Source organism: Myiozetetes cayanensis, unplaced genomic scaffold (genome assembly GCF_022539395.1).
Source record: "Myiozetetes cayanensis isolate MyiCay16 unplaced genomic scaffold, myiCay2020 scf18, whole genome shotgun sequence".
NCBI classification, from domain to species: domain Eukaryota; kingdom Metazoa; phylum Chordata; class Aves; order Passeriformes; family Tyrannidae; genus Myiozetetes; species Myiozetetes cayanensis.
In genome coordinates this window covers 1,711,351-1,724,820 of record NW_026087389.1, presented here as the reverse complement: position 1 = coordinate 1,724,820, position 13,470 = coordinate 1,711,351, and the positions used below count along the sequence as shown (strand labels likewise).

Sequence of the window (13,470 nt, the reverse complement as noted above, 5' to 3'; positions counted from 1 at the left end):
TCCCAGTTCAAATTCAGTAATGAAACCTTCTGAGTCAGATGCTGAGAGCTGAACAGGTAATCAAGTGTCATAACTGAGTTGACTCAGAGATTTGAAACCATGAAGGATGGAGCCCTTGCAGCCAACCTGGTGCTTCTCGGAGGAGCTCCCCTGGCTGATCTTGAAATCTCTCAGCCAGCACCTCCAGCAAGGCCAGGACTGATCCCCTTCCAGACCTCCAGACGGCTGCTGCTGCCTCACTCAGATTTCCAAGGAGATTATCACACTCAGATTTCCCTGAACTCATCTCCTTTTCATTCCCCAGATCAGACGCACGGCCCAGACAGCGATCCAGGGAACGGATGTGCTGCTTCCAAAGGATGCAATTTTTCCTCTCCTCCCCACCCTTCCCCAGACAAGTACAAACTACCCTAAATTGCCCATTATCCCAATAGAAATTCAGGGCAAGAATTCCTGCCAGGTGCCTCAACGTGCTCGTGTGGGACCCCAGGGGGAAAGGATTCGTTCAACCAAAGGGACGGATTTTGGTTGCATTGGTGGTGTCTTGGCCAGAGGTGCAGCCCTTCCATTGCCATCCCAGCTGCTTCCCCCCAGTGCCAGCTCTCCTCTTCCCAGCAAACTGGCACTCTGAGGAACGACCCCAGTGCCAGGGAGGAGCGTGAGGCACAAGGGCACTCCCTGCCCTTGGTGTTTGATGGGATCAGAACTCCAAACCTGCTCTTGATTATTGGCTGCTGTCACTCAGAGACAGCCCCAGTTATAACGACACCAAAGACAGCACGTGGCCACCAATAAAAATTACAGGGATTGATTTTTACACACCAGCACAGCAATAACTGTGATACAGAGCTCCTGTTCAAGGAGACCTTATTAACCAGCCAGTCTATGCAGCAGTAAAACATGAAATTGCACTGAACAGGAATGTAATCCCCACGGACCTTCTCCTTCCCCACAAAATTCTAGTTCAACATCGATTTTTTATGTTGAACAAACACATCATGAGGCTGAAATGAGATAGGTGGATTCATTTGAGCCTTTTTCTGCTTAAAAAAATGCCTGGGAACAAGGTGAGAGAGCCCTGTAATTACTGCTCCAGGATTCGTTTCATTCATTTGCGATGCAGCTCCTTCCCGACCTCCCCTCAGCATCAGCGTTCACATACCCTGAGGATGGGGTTTGGTGACTCCATCTCTGATGGGGCAGAGAGTTTTCAGCACCAGCATGAACTGGAACTCGAGACCCTGCATTCCTCCCTCCTGGTGTTCCCTGTGAGCCACCAGGAGCACGTGAGGACGTGGTTCTGCTCAGCACCTCTCGCTTCCCACCTCTCCTCACCACCACCCCATCCCAGGGAACAGCTCAGTCCCCCTTACTGCTTGGCACCCGTTTTGGTTTAAAACTGCCCAAACAGGAGCAGCTACTGAGGAAGAAGAAGGGGAGAGCGAGGCCCCAGCAGTCCCGTGTCCCAGCACTGCAGCTGCTGCACATCTTCCCTCTGCCAGCAGCAACCACAGACTGATTGCAGAGACAGGTCCCCAGGCTTTTGTTACTGTGTTTTATACTCCAGTGAGTAAATCCATCAGGGAAAACAAAAGCAGCAAGTCCTAGAAAGCACCAGCCATTCCTAACCTGAGGAGGGCAATGCACTGAGCTCTGAGAGCACTGGAACACGAGCAGTGAGAAAAGGGCCCAGGGAGGGACAAAGCCCAGAGCAGCCTCAGTGTCCCTGAAGGGTCATCTTGCTGGGTTGAAAACTGGCTGGGTTTCAACCCATGTTTACAGTTCCCATTCCTGCAAATTCTAGAGCAGGCAAAGCCTTGTTATTTACTATTCATGCCCAAACACACCCCCAGCTCCTGATCCTCTGGCTGCCAGTTGGACCAACAGAACCAGCTGGGGAGGAAACACTGCCAGGACGTGGCTCTCGCCCTCCCAGCCACGCTTCCACCACGGACCAGGACACAAATGGTCCCATCCTGCCCACCCTGCCTGGAACAGCCCCAGCAGAGCCATTTCCACGGGCTCAGAGGGTGCTCGTGGGCACGGGCAGGGGGTTCTCCCCCTCTCCAGAAAACCACCTGCAGAATTCAGCCAGGCCATGGATCCCTCAGACCACACATCCCTCTGCCCCAAAGTGAACAGGCTTCACTTTAAGTAGAGCAATCCTTTCTTTTGTCATTAAAGTGCAGTTTTAAAATGTCTCTCTTGTAAATGTGCCAAAAATAAGAGCATAATTTATTCATTTTCTCTACGTGCATTTTGTTCCCAGTTATCTTTCCGACTATTTGACTGCTGTGAAAAGTTAAAAAAAAGGGGAAAAAAAGGAAAAAAAGCAACTCTAAAGGTTAAAACTTTGAGCCAATTTCAACTTCAACATACATTAGAGCACTGCATTTTTCATTCATTCCTCCTGGTGACATTTCAAGCTTTGTTACAAATCAATCAGCATTTCCAAAAGCATTTGGAGAAGCAGGAAACTATCGTGGCTACAAATCCTACAACATCTATTATTCTTGCCATTTCACTCATTGTGATGAAAAACATTTCAAAGGTTATTTTAAAAGGAGCAAAAAGATTTATTTGAAGTTTGGGGACAGACAGGGATTGCTGTGCAGTGTTTCACAGCACAGTAAACTTTAGCAATACACACAGAATTTATTTCATCACCAATTTGGTCAAGCATTGAAAAGGATGGAGCCTGGAAGAGATGTAACAGCAGGAATATAACGGGGGAATAGGTAAGGTTCCCAAGGAATGCCAGGACTATGAAGTATTACATGTGAGTTGAACAAACACACAGTGCCTTCCAAACCTTCCTGCAGGGCCAGAGAGCAGCATTTCTAACAACATCCTGCAGGTATTTTTCTTCCAGCCAAGCAGGCCTGCTGGTTCCCATCATCCCAAGGGAGGAGGGATATCTGGGCCTCTGAGTGACACTGTTGTGTGAATGGGGAGCAGCAGGAGGAGTCAGAGGGATAAGCAGCCCTTCCCCATCTCCCGTTTGCTGCCCCTTCCCAACCCAGGCTTGGACAGAGCTGCCCTCAGCCCGCAGGTGGGGGTGGATAATGAAGCATGAAGTGATGTGAAGTCACACACAAGGATGCTCTAAGCTGGAAAATGGGAATGCTGTGCATTGTTGTAGGTGGGCTCCCTGACCCTGGGGCAGCTCCTGCAACCACTGCCCCGGGAATGGTTTCATGCTCCAGGAGGGGGGAATGCAGAGATATTGCTGTGGAAATCAAAAGGCTCCAGTTCTGCTTTAAGCCTTCTTTAACCTGTCCAAAAGGATGCTCTCATGTCCCAGGCTGCCTGTTCCCCTTATCCAAACTCAAATGAGAAAGAAATTCCACCCTGCACCTCATGACTCCATGGGAGGGTTTCCCTGACCCTCCTGGCTCTTCAGTCTCTGTAAATCACTCAGTAAATCACTCAGTAAATCATTCTAAATCAATTCTAATTCCATTTCCCTTTGCAGGTTTCATCCTTGCAGTAAGTGATAGTCTAAAACTTGCCATCGAGCTTTGTTAAGTCACACTTTACAAACTCAAATTAAATCCCCTTTTGCCAATACCTTTGTCAGGGATTCTTTAAGGGACCTAAATCACTCACCTGTGACACAAGGGACAGGCATAGCTGGAGCAGCTCCACCAGCAACAAAGGGTAAAATGATAACAATTCATGGTTAGGAGAAAAGCAGATTCTAAGTCTCTTTGCTAGGAGTGGACCTAAATTTAAAAACCCTGCACAGATGCCTCTAGCAGGTTCCTGCTTGTCTTTATGGTTTCATCAGAGCTATTTCTGTTCCAGGATGTTATGCACGTAATAATTTTTTTATTAGGTAGGAAACAGCTTTTATTTGATCAATTTGCCCTATTTTTCTGTTCATGGATTTAGTGAGAGGTTTATCATTTCCCTGGGTTTACTAGAAATTACCTGCCAGATATAATTGCAGTAAATAAAACTTGCTCTGGAGCTCAGGCTCGTGAGGCTCAAAACAAATGCCTGCAATTACTGCGTTTGTGGAGCAGGAGCTCGGGAGAGCAGCAGCACAGGCAGGGAAATTAGTCCAGGGTCTTAAAAAGCACCTGAGGACTGCAAGTGCCTGTTCCCTGGCAGCTGGTCACCAATTCCCTGAGGATATTTGGATAAAGGCTGCCTTGCTGTGCCTCCTCCCTGCAGATGCCAGGCTGCTGGTGGGAGCAGGGCTGTCATTCCCAGGGCTCTGGGAAGTGCAGCTGCTCAGTTGCTCCATGCCCCTCCATCCTTCCCCCCCCAGCAAAGCTCTGCTGTTTCCCTTAAATTCACTATTTTTATGTAACAGCTCCAACTGTCCCTGACACGTTGATAACTCAGAGCCTTCTCCTGCAGGTCCTTTGCCACCTGTTGACAGCTCTGGCTCAGACACACAGGCCTGACAAATACTCTGGTTTGCACAAACCCTGTGTGTGACCTGCAGGGAGGGTTGGGGCAGCAGCTCAGAGCCTCCCTGGCATCCAGAAATCACAGCAGCAAGTTGGATTTGTGCTTCCAGCCCTTGCTTTCCCTCGGGACCCCGAGCCCAGCTCTGGTGCGTGGGGGCAGGAAGGGATAACAGGGAATTTTTGCTTATTAAGAAAAAGATCTATTTTGGTGAGGTGCCCCTGCATTTCTCTCAACACTGTACAGTGAAATGCACACACAAGGAGGGCAATTTCCTACACGTCCTGCTCTGCAATTAAACAAAAAATCCCCTTTAGTGTTATTTCTAATAAACACTGCTTTTAGAGACTGAGCAGAATGACTGGGAAATCCTGTGTGCTCTTTATGGGCTTCCTAAAGCAAAAGCCTCCAGATCCATCCCCCAGCAAGCCCCAGCTCTGAGGTTACATCTCCCTGCACTCACATTGCAATAATCCCTTTTACATTAAAAAATAATGAGCTTCATCTCATTTGCAGATCCTTAAAAGCACCGAGTCCTGTGGTCACTTGGCAATCTGAATGCACATCTCATAAATAGTAAATGAAAACAGAGCTCTCTTACCTTCCCCCAGAAGCAGGGCTGAGAGCTGGGCAGTCCCCCAGGGAAACAGGTTCCTTTCAGGAAGCTTTCATTCCAGAAGGGCTGCAAATCCTGCCCAGGGAGGCTTGTTTGGGGGAAGACAGAGGATTACACTGGACATTTCAAATGTTTGTTCCACTATTCCCATCTTGATGAACCTCCCTAGAAATGTAATTCTTTCTCGTGCTGGAGCAGTGCCAGAGCTCTTGGTAAGACCCAAATCAGTCATTTTTATGGGGAACCTGCACAAGTGCCTGTTTCACCAAAGAGCAAATTGGGGAAGCATCTCCAGCCCAGCAGAACAGAGCAGCTCGCTGGAATGGGCGCCTCAAGGCAGCTGCAACCAGAGAAATGAGATCTGTAATACAAAGCTTGGCCAAAAAAAATAGTCTCCTCTGTTTTCCCCCTTTCTTCCTAATATACTCGTTCACTTCTTTTGTAATAAAAGCTCCCCAGAACAGGCAGTCCCTCATTAGGGATGTGTGTGTTCTGCCAAAGCTGTGGGCCAAGGATGAGGTTACTGCAATAATGTGCTCAAGACATCAAGAATAAATCTATTACTTGATTTAAAAAAAAAAAAAAAAAAAAAAAAAAAAAAACAAAAAAAAAAAAACAAACAAACAAAAAAAACCAAACAAACCACAACTCTAAAGAAAGGCCTTTAGATTTTAATAGATATGAAAACAATTGGATTTTATAGGAGCAGGATCTATAGAAGCTGCTCTTGCAGGCATCTTATCACTGCTTACCGAGGGAGAGAATGCTCTGTGAAGTTCTGTAGGAAATCCCAGGAGTCACAGCTGGCAGGGGGCAGAGGGAGATGCAGGGCTGTGGGAGCTGGGGGGGCTCCTCTGCTCTGGGATTCAGTATCCCAGCTCCTCTGCTCTCTGCATTCACCCCTGGAATGTTATCTAAAAGCAGCACATTCCCTTTGATTGAATTTACCTTATGGAAAAATACCTTCCCAGAGTCACAGCTGCTTCTACAGAATACTCATATTTATTTAGTAAAATAATTGGAAAACTGCTCATTGTTTAGGTACAAAGTCATTTCCTAAGGCCCATGTTTTAAAGTCAGATAGAACAGCCTGAGAACCTGTCACTCTCCCACAATTTCTCCTGGGTGTCAGGAACAGCACAGAAGTGAACCATTGTTTTAAATTATTATGGCTGAAAGAACCCGTATTTTTGTTGTCAGAATCTTGAACTGGCTCTGCCCTGATGCTCCATATGTTCCCTTGGCCCAGATGAACAGATCAGATAAATTCTAATTGATCCAGGTGGGGTTGTGCCCCCACAGCTGCCCCTTTGGAAGGGCTGTGCTCCAGCCTGGGAATGCTCTGGCAGAGCTGCCAGGAAATCACAGGGAGAGAGGAAGAGGGGACTCCGTGGTTTTTGTCCTCGTGGTTAATGACTCGGGGAGGAGGTTGTGCTCACATTAATTGGCTCCAACCTGCAGCCCTGAATGCAGGAACAGCAACCCCCCCTTGGCTGCTGGAGGAGGAGGGTGGGAGCAGCAGGGATGGTGTCACTCCGTGCCGGGGTCCTGCATGGACAGGATGGACATGGGGAATGCTGGGGGGGTGTGCAAGGAAAGGCTGTCCCACTGCTGGGCCAGGAGGCACCAGGGTGAGCAAAGCTCAGGCCTCGTTGCACTTCTATTTCCTGGACAATGGAACTTCTGATTCCAACAGGAATTGTGTTCCACTCAGCGTGCCAGAAGAGCCATCAGTCCAATCTCCTCCCTGGAGAGCAGGAGAATTGTGGAATCATAAAATCCCACAATGATTTGGGTTTGAAGGGACCTTAAAGCTCATCCAATCCCACCCCTTGCCATGGGCAGGGACACCTTCCACTATCCCAGGTTGCTCCAGCCTGGCCTTGGACACTTCCAGGGATGGGGCAGCCACAGCTCCTCTGGGCAACAAGAGCGAAACACACAATTTTTGCTCTTTTTGATTGAACATTTTCTAACCCAAAGGATTAGGGGTGCCCCTGATGCCACCCTGGGGCAAAGAGGAGCAGCTGGGTGTTGGGCACAGGCTCTGTCCTCGCAGCACCAGCCGGGCGGGATGACCTGGAATCGCTGCCATTCCCTCTGGGAGGGAACTGCTGCTGGTGCTGCTCACTCAGACCCCTCACACACAGCCCTGCACTCACAGCCAAGTGCATCCTCAAACATTCCCCTGCAAAGTACACAGGTAAGGGAAGGAAATTCCCATAAACAGCCCCCTTCCCAAGCACAGGGCAGTTTGTGGTGTCTCATTTCAGCTGCAGCCCTTCCCCCCCTGCACCCTGCCCAGCCACCTTCCAGGCCTCCAGGATGCAGTGCAGCTGATTAAATTTGTGCTACAGCCTGGAGGAGGCTTTAATGTGAAGATCAGGGAAGCAATCACGCACCTGGATATTTCTGGATGCCCTCAGGACATTCCAGCCCAGTCCCACTGTCCAAGCTTGTTTGCAGCGTTTATGCAGGGAAGAAATAATGCAGTGAAGAATTAAAGGTGTGAGATCAGGTGTTCTACTCCACCAAGCTCAGCTTTTATAGCCCACTTGGGTGGTACCTGCTCTTCATATCAACTAGTCCAGGTCAACTTTCCTGGCTAACTCCAATTATCCTGGAGAATGGGGTGGGTTGGAAAGGACCTTAAAGACCATTTCATCCCAACCCCGCTGCCAGGAGCAGGGACATCTTCCACTGCTCTGCTTAGAAGATTAGTCACTGATATCAAGGCAGCACATCCCACAAGGTTATCCCAAAGGTGTGGAGCACAGGGCTGAGTATTGATAATTTATTTTTATTTATGTAGGACACGGCACTAACATTGACATTTGTAATGTGTTTGGAGCATTAGACAAACAGAAGGATTTTTGCCTGCTTAGCATTACATATTATGCATCTGTCCTACACTGTGCCAGCTTTCCCTGCCGCTGGATTTTCACAGTGGTAGGAAATAACAGGGATAAAGGGATTAAAAAGCAATGATTTCCAGTAAAGCCTTATAGGACATGTCTGCTATGATCTCAGCTTACTCGTCTCCTCTACACCAGTAAAACACTCTCGTAGTAGACAGATTTATGGATTAAATGCAGACAAGTGTGTAAAATAAATATTTTGCTTATAGCTTCTACACACTTTCCAACATTCCCTGTGATTATAATGGCTTCTGAAGGCTCTTTCCAGTGGGGTGATTTGCAGTTCAGAAGTTAAAATCAGGGCCCTCCTCTGGCTCCGGTGCCAGTGAAAGGTCAGGATTGAAGTGCAGTGTTTAGCAATTCCAAATAATTGTACCCAGACTTCAAACAAGCCACGCTTTGTCACAGCTGCCACTTAAGGTCAAATTGAATTTAAATTATGTTTATCTTTGTATTAATAGAGCTGCAGTTCAGGCTAAGCCATGAGGAACCCAGAGCAGAGGGACTGAGGGCACTGAGGATCTACAGCCCCAGCACATGCACATGGAATGTGTTCATTGACACACTGCAGAGTTCCCTGAATTCCCACTGTATCCACTGACCTCCAGCACAAGACTTTTGTTGTGAGTCGCTGATTCCTGGAGTGAAACGGATTTCTAGCAGCCTCAGATCCCTCCCCACGTGAAGTGACCTCCTTCACCTGCTTTACCTTCACGCTGCTCTCCCCTGGCCACAAACCTTTGTCTCACAGGTAGAAGGAAAGCAATAAAGGAAGGGTTTGGTGTGTTTGTTGTTTTTTTCTAAACGTGCCACTATGCAGCAAACATACAGGCAAAATTTTAAATGTGTAAGTTTCCATGCTGCACAGTAATTTCATTTATTTCATACAGAATCAGGAAAAAAAAAATCCCCAAACCACAATCCTTGAGATGCTCTATTCTAATACACAGAATTGGTGAGTAAAAAGACCTTAGTCTGAGCAAGGAACATCCCACTGGGGATTCCTCTCTAACAGAGCAGCTCTGTGGAGCTACAGATGTCAACTCAATTCCTTCCCAGGTCCAGGAGCTTCAAAGTTAATTTCACACTAAGAAGGTTTCAACAAGCAAGACACAGGAAAGAAATACCCTGAAAAAGAAATATTGAATTCTTTGACACGGCCAAAATATTCATGGTAGAGAAGCAGGGGGGAGGAAAGGGGGGCAGGAGATGGTTTTTGAGCTGGACATACTGAGAGCAGCAGCTGAGTTGGGTGGGAAGGAATAACTCTGCCCAGAGAAGCTCCTTCACATCCTGCTCATAAGGAATTGCAAATTCAGCTCTTAAGACCCGAGTTAAGCCCAGCTCTGAGAGCTGCACACTCAGCCCTGTCTGGGCCCAGCCTGTGCTCCAGGAGGGTTGAGAACAGCAGGTTTTCGACTGGCTGGACCCAGGGCATCACTTCTTGGATCAGGAGATGCAAGGGAATGTTTCCAGGGCTGTTCATCCATTAGCACGTGACAGGAATCGAGTGGACAGGAGCTCCATGCTCCGTGTGTTCTCACTATTACTGCTGGAGTAAATACAAAAGATGTGCTTGCAATGGAGCTCCTCAATTGTCTTTAAGGAGCTTTGGCTTTCTAAGAAGCTTTGGGGGGTTCCTTGCAAAGTGATGAAATGAGATTAGAGTCCCTCCTCATGAAACATTCACACAACAGATCATCTGGGGAAAGAAACATCAACTGAAAGAAAAAGCTTCCCAATTAATAAAACATAAGAGAAGTGAGATGGAATAGCGTGTGAAAGGAATGACCTGCTTTAAAAACACTGCTGGGTGTCATCTTAGCTCCTTATTGCAGAATCCCCCACATAAACCCATCCAGCTGTTCCCATCTGCCTCTATACTGTCACTACCAGGAGGGGGAACCACGACAACCCTGCTGCTGGAGAGCTGCTTTGCTTCTCCTGGAAAAAGAGAGCAATTCCAGGGAGTGCTGCAGGTAGAAGGATCTTCCCAGGACCGAACTGGGTGTGCAGCAGCCCCTGGTGCTGGTGCACTGCTGCTCCCACCCAGGTGCCCTCTGTGGTCCCAACACACGTGATCACATCCCCACTCTGCACCTGCAGTCACTCACCCCACTTGTGCATGCAATTATTATATCTGCATGCATAATTGGGAATGCATTATGCAAATCACCAGTTATTGAGGTAATTGGTCATTGGCTTACACAGTTACTGGTGGGTAATTTGCATGTGCTGTGCTGGTACCTTTCTGAATAAATCCAGCACACTCAGGCAATTCTGAAAATAAACATCCACATCCAAACCCTGGGTGAAGAGAAAACCTTGGTGGCTTCACAAGAAGTGTCACCCACACTAAGAAACCTGTAACAACACTCAAACTGTAATATCTCTTTCTCTGCTTAACCCACAAACAAGCCTTCAGCAATAATACTTCTCCAAAAATTCCAGCTGACTGCTGTAAACTGTGCTCACAGACTTATTTCCATCTCCCACCCGTCGGGAGCTGCTGCTGTTGGGACACGGCAAGATTCTCACATGCCCAGTCACAAATCTCTTTTATTTTTGATGGTGCCCCTACTACCTGTCAGTCCCACTTGCTGCCTCTTCCCAGCTGATATTTCAGTACAAAAAGGCACTTTAGGATCCCGTGGCACAGTTCAGGGGATGGATTATGCACACACTGGGACGTTAAGCAGCTTAATGGCAGGATGTCTGCTCCGAGAGAAAAGGCAGCGACGTGCGTGACAGGTCACCCAGAGCTCCATTGTTTTATTATTATCCAGCCTAAGTTGTTTAGAGCCTTTCAAAGCTTTAAAGGCCTGGGCCCCGAAATGCCAGGCACTGTGAGGACACACACCAGCAGACAGGTCTCTGTCCCAGAGCTGCAGACAGGATTGGGGCAGCACGGGAGGAACAGACACGGGAATGGAGCGGACACAGCAAATGTCACTCTCCCTCCACAGCACTTTTAGGGATGAAGATGAACCAGGAAAGCAGCTGAAGGCAAAGACAATGGAGGAATAAGGGCTGAAGTCAGAGGGTACAGAAGGAAAGAAGATGAAAACAAAGGCAATCAAAAAAGGCAATGTCCAGCCCAGAGTCATAAATCTCGTATTTTCCTGGGACCTTCTTTTTCAAGACCCGTGGGGCAGGAGTGTTTGGGAGAGCACTTAGTTCTGCCTGATGCTGATAACAGGAAAACATTTTTGAGGTTGTACATCAATCAGCTCATGGGTGATGATATGGAGAGGAAAATCCACTGCCTCTCTCCCTGAGTGCAAACCTTCCCCTTAGTCCAGGAGGTCCTGCAGCAGCTACTCCTGAGCTGTTGATACCTCACAGCCTGGGAGAGAAACAACTTCCACTGCTCTTTACTGCACAAAAACACTCATTTGCACCCTGTAGGAATGAAAGATTTTTTAATTTCCATCTCAACATTATTCTCATTCCCAGTGTTTTAATGTTGTGGAAACTGCCTAGAAACGAAGACACCAGCTCAGGGTTGGAATATTTTAACACTCGCTGCATTTCTCCTCCTCTGTCTGCAGGTAGGTTTTAAGTCCATCAGATTTGTGCCTTTCAGGATTTTTCTCAAGCACTGGCAGGGGCTGCCCAGGGAGGTGGTGGAGTCCCCATCCCTGGAGGTGTTCAGGGAATGACTGGCTCAGCACCCAAAGACTCAGCAGCCCCAGCCCTTCATTCCCCCCCAGCAGGGACACCCCAAATCTCCTGTCCCATGAAGGAAGGTTTCCATTCTGTGCTCCTGAGGAGTTTGGAGAGCTTGGGGAGCTGCTCTGCAGCTTCCAACCATCCCTGACTGCTTTGGGGTTTGGGGGTGTGAGCTCTGCTTTAGAACCTCATTTGTGATCGTTTCACAAGCTCCTCGTGGATCTTGGAAGGGAGAGGGGCCTGTTGTGTGTGCAATTTAAAATAGGGAAACCCTGGAAAGGAGAGAGCACTGCTGCAATGACAGACAAGTGTTCAGCTGCTCATGAAAATTAAAGCCAGAGAACACTGTCCCCTGGGCAGTTCCAGACCCCTGGCTCTCCTCTGGGCTGTACAGACACAGGAGGGGCCCAGGAGCCTCCTGGGGAACCAGAGCAGCCTCACAGCAACACCATCAGTAGTGTGTGTGAGAAATAAGGCTCAGCCAGCTCCCTCAAACCCCAGTGCCCGTTAGGAGACAAGGAGGGACCTGGAACCATGTGAAAGGATGGGTTTACTTTGCTGAGAAAGTGAAAATAAATCCCCTGCCCTGAAACAAAGCTGGAGCCATTCAGAACAGTGGATTTTCCAAGGTACATCCGCTATTGAATTACTTCCACATCAGGAATAAGTGATAGAAGGGAAAGGAACATCCGGACAGATGAGAACAGGCCCTGTGGAAGGAAAAGTGGCTTTTTGGACATTGATGAGTTCCTTCTGAAAATTCAATTTCCTTATGTATGAAAAACTTCACTTGTGCTGTTACTCAGATGACCTTTTGGGCTCCCAGAAAAAAATTCATTGCCCTGGGAGGAAATCTGAAGCATTATGTGCAGGCTGTATTTGCCACGTGTTTAACTTGTTGTTAACTCATATTAAAAACCATTTAACAGATCTGTAAAATCATTTCCTGGGAAGGTGCCACTCTGGGCCGTGCCTGGGGGAGATGCTGAGCTCAGCCTGATGAGGAACCAGCACCTTTTCATCCAGGCTGTGCTCAGATGATTGCAACACTTGGTGCAGGGCTGGAGGGTGAACAATATCCCCAACAATTATCTGTCAATAAAAGCATCAGTGCCTGTTGAGGAACACAGAATTGCCATTATCTTAACAGAGGGCATGAGGGATGAGGCAGCACAGCACCACCCAGCCACAGCTCTGCCTTCTGTTGGTTGAGTAATAAAAAAAGGCAGGAAATAGAGGTTTTAAGGTATGAAGAAAAGCTGGTTTTTTATATCAGTGCCAAAACTTCATCCAGAAACTCCTCATCCAACACAGACTAATTGTTCTTAGGGTCGGACTGGAGGCTCCAGCCGGGGCTCCTGGGGAGCTGGGCCAGGGAAGGGGGTGAGGAGCGAGGTCAGGACGAGAAAAGGTGCAGAAATGTGCAAGTCAGTAACACCAAACTAAGGTAAATGAAAACAGAGCCAGCAAGGCAGGAGGAAACAGGCAGTGGAACATATCCAAGGGCTTACCCAGACAGCTCTAAATCCACGAATTTCAGGCTCAAATGACTCCCAGGGTTCACAGAATCACAGAGGTATGGAACAGCCTGAGTTGGAAGGGACCCACAAGGAGCATCAAAATCCAACTCCTGGCCTTGCCCAGGACACCCCAAATCCCCCCTGTCCCTCAGAGCGTTGTCCAAACCCTCCTGGAGCTCTGGCAGCCTTGGGGCTGTGCCCACTGCCCTGGGGAGCCTGTTCAGTGCCAACCACCCTCTGGGGGAAGAACCTTTCCTGAGATCCACCCTGAGCCTGCCCTGGCACAGCTCCAGCCATTCCCTGGGGGCTGTCCCTGGTCCCCCAG

General features: G+C 48.3%; 1 long non-coding RNA gene across 1 annotated transcript in view; it reads right to left on the bottom strand.

Annotated features, from left to right (window-relative positions):
* The window catches only part of LOC126638936 (uncharacterized), an 82,937-nt gene extending 77,640 nt beyond the window's left edge, over positions 1–5,297 (bottom strand). The window contains exon 1 of the long non-coding RNA XR_007628721.1: positions 5,021–5,297. This is a non-coding gene — a long non-coding RNA (uncharacterized LOC126638936). The remainder of the gene's footprint in view (positions 1–5,020) is intronic.
* Between the last annotated feature and the right edge of the window lie 8,173 nt (positions 5,298–13,470).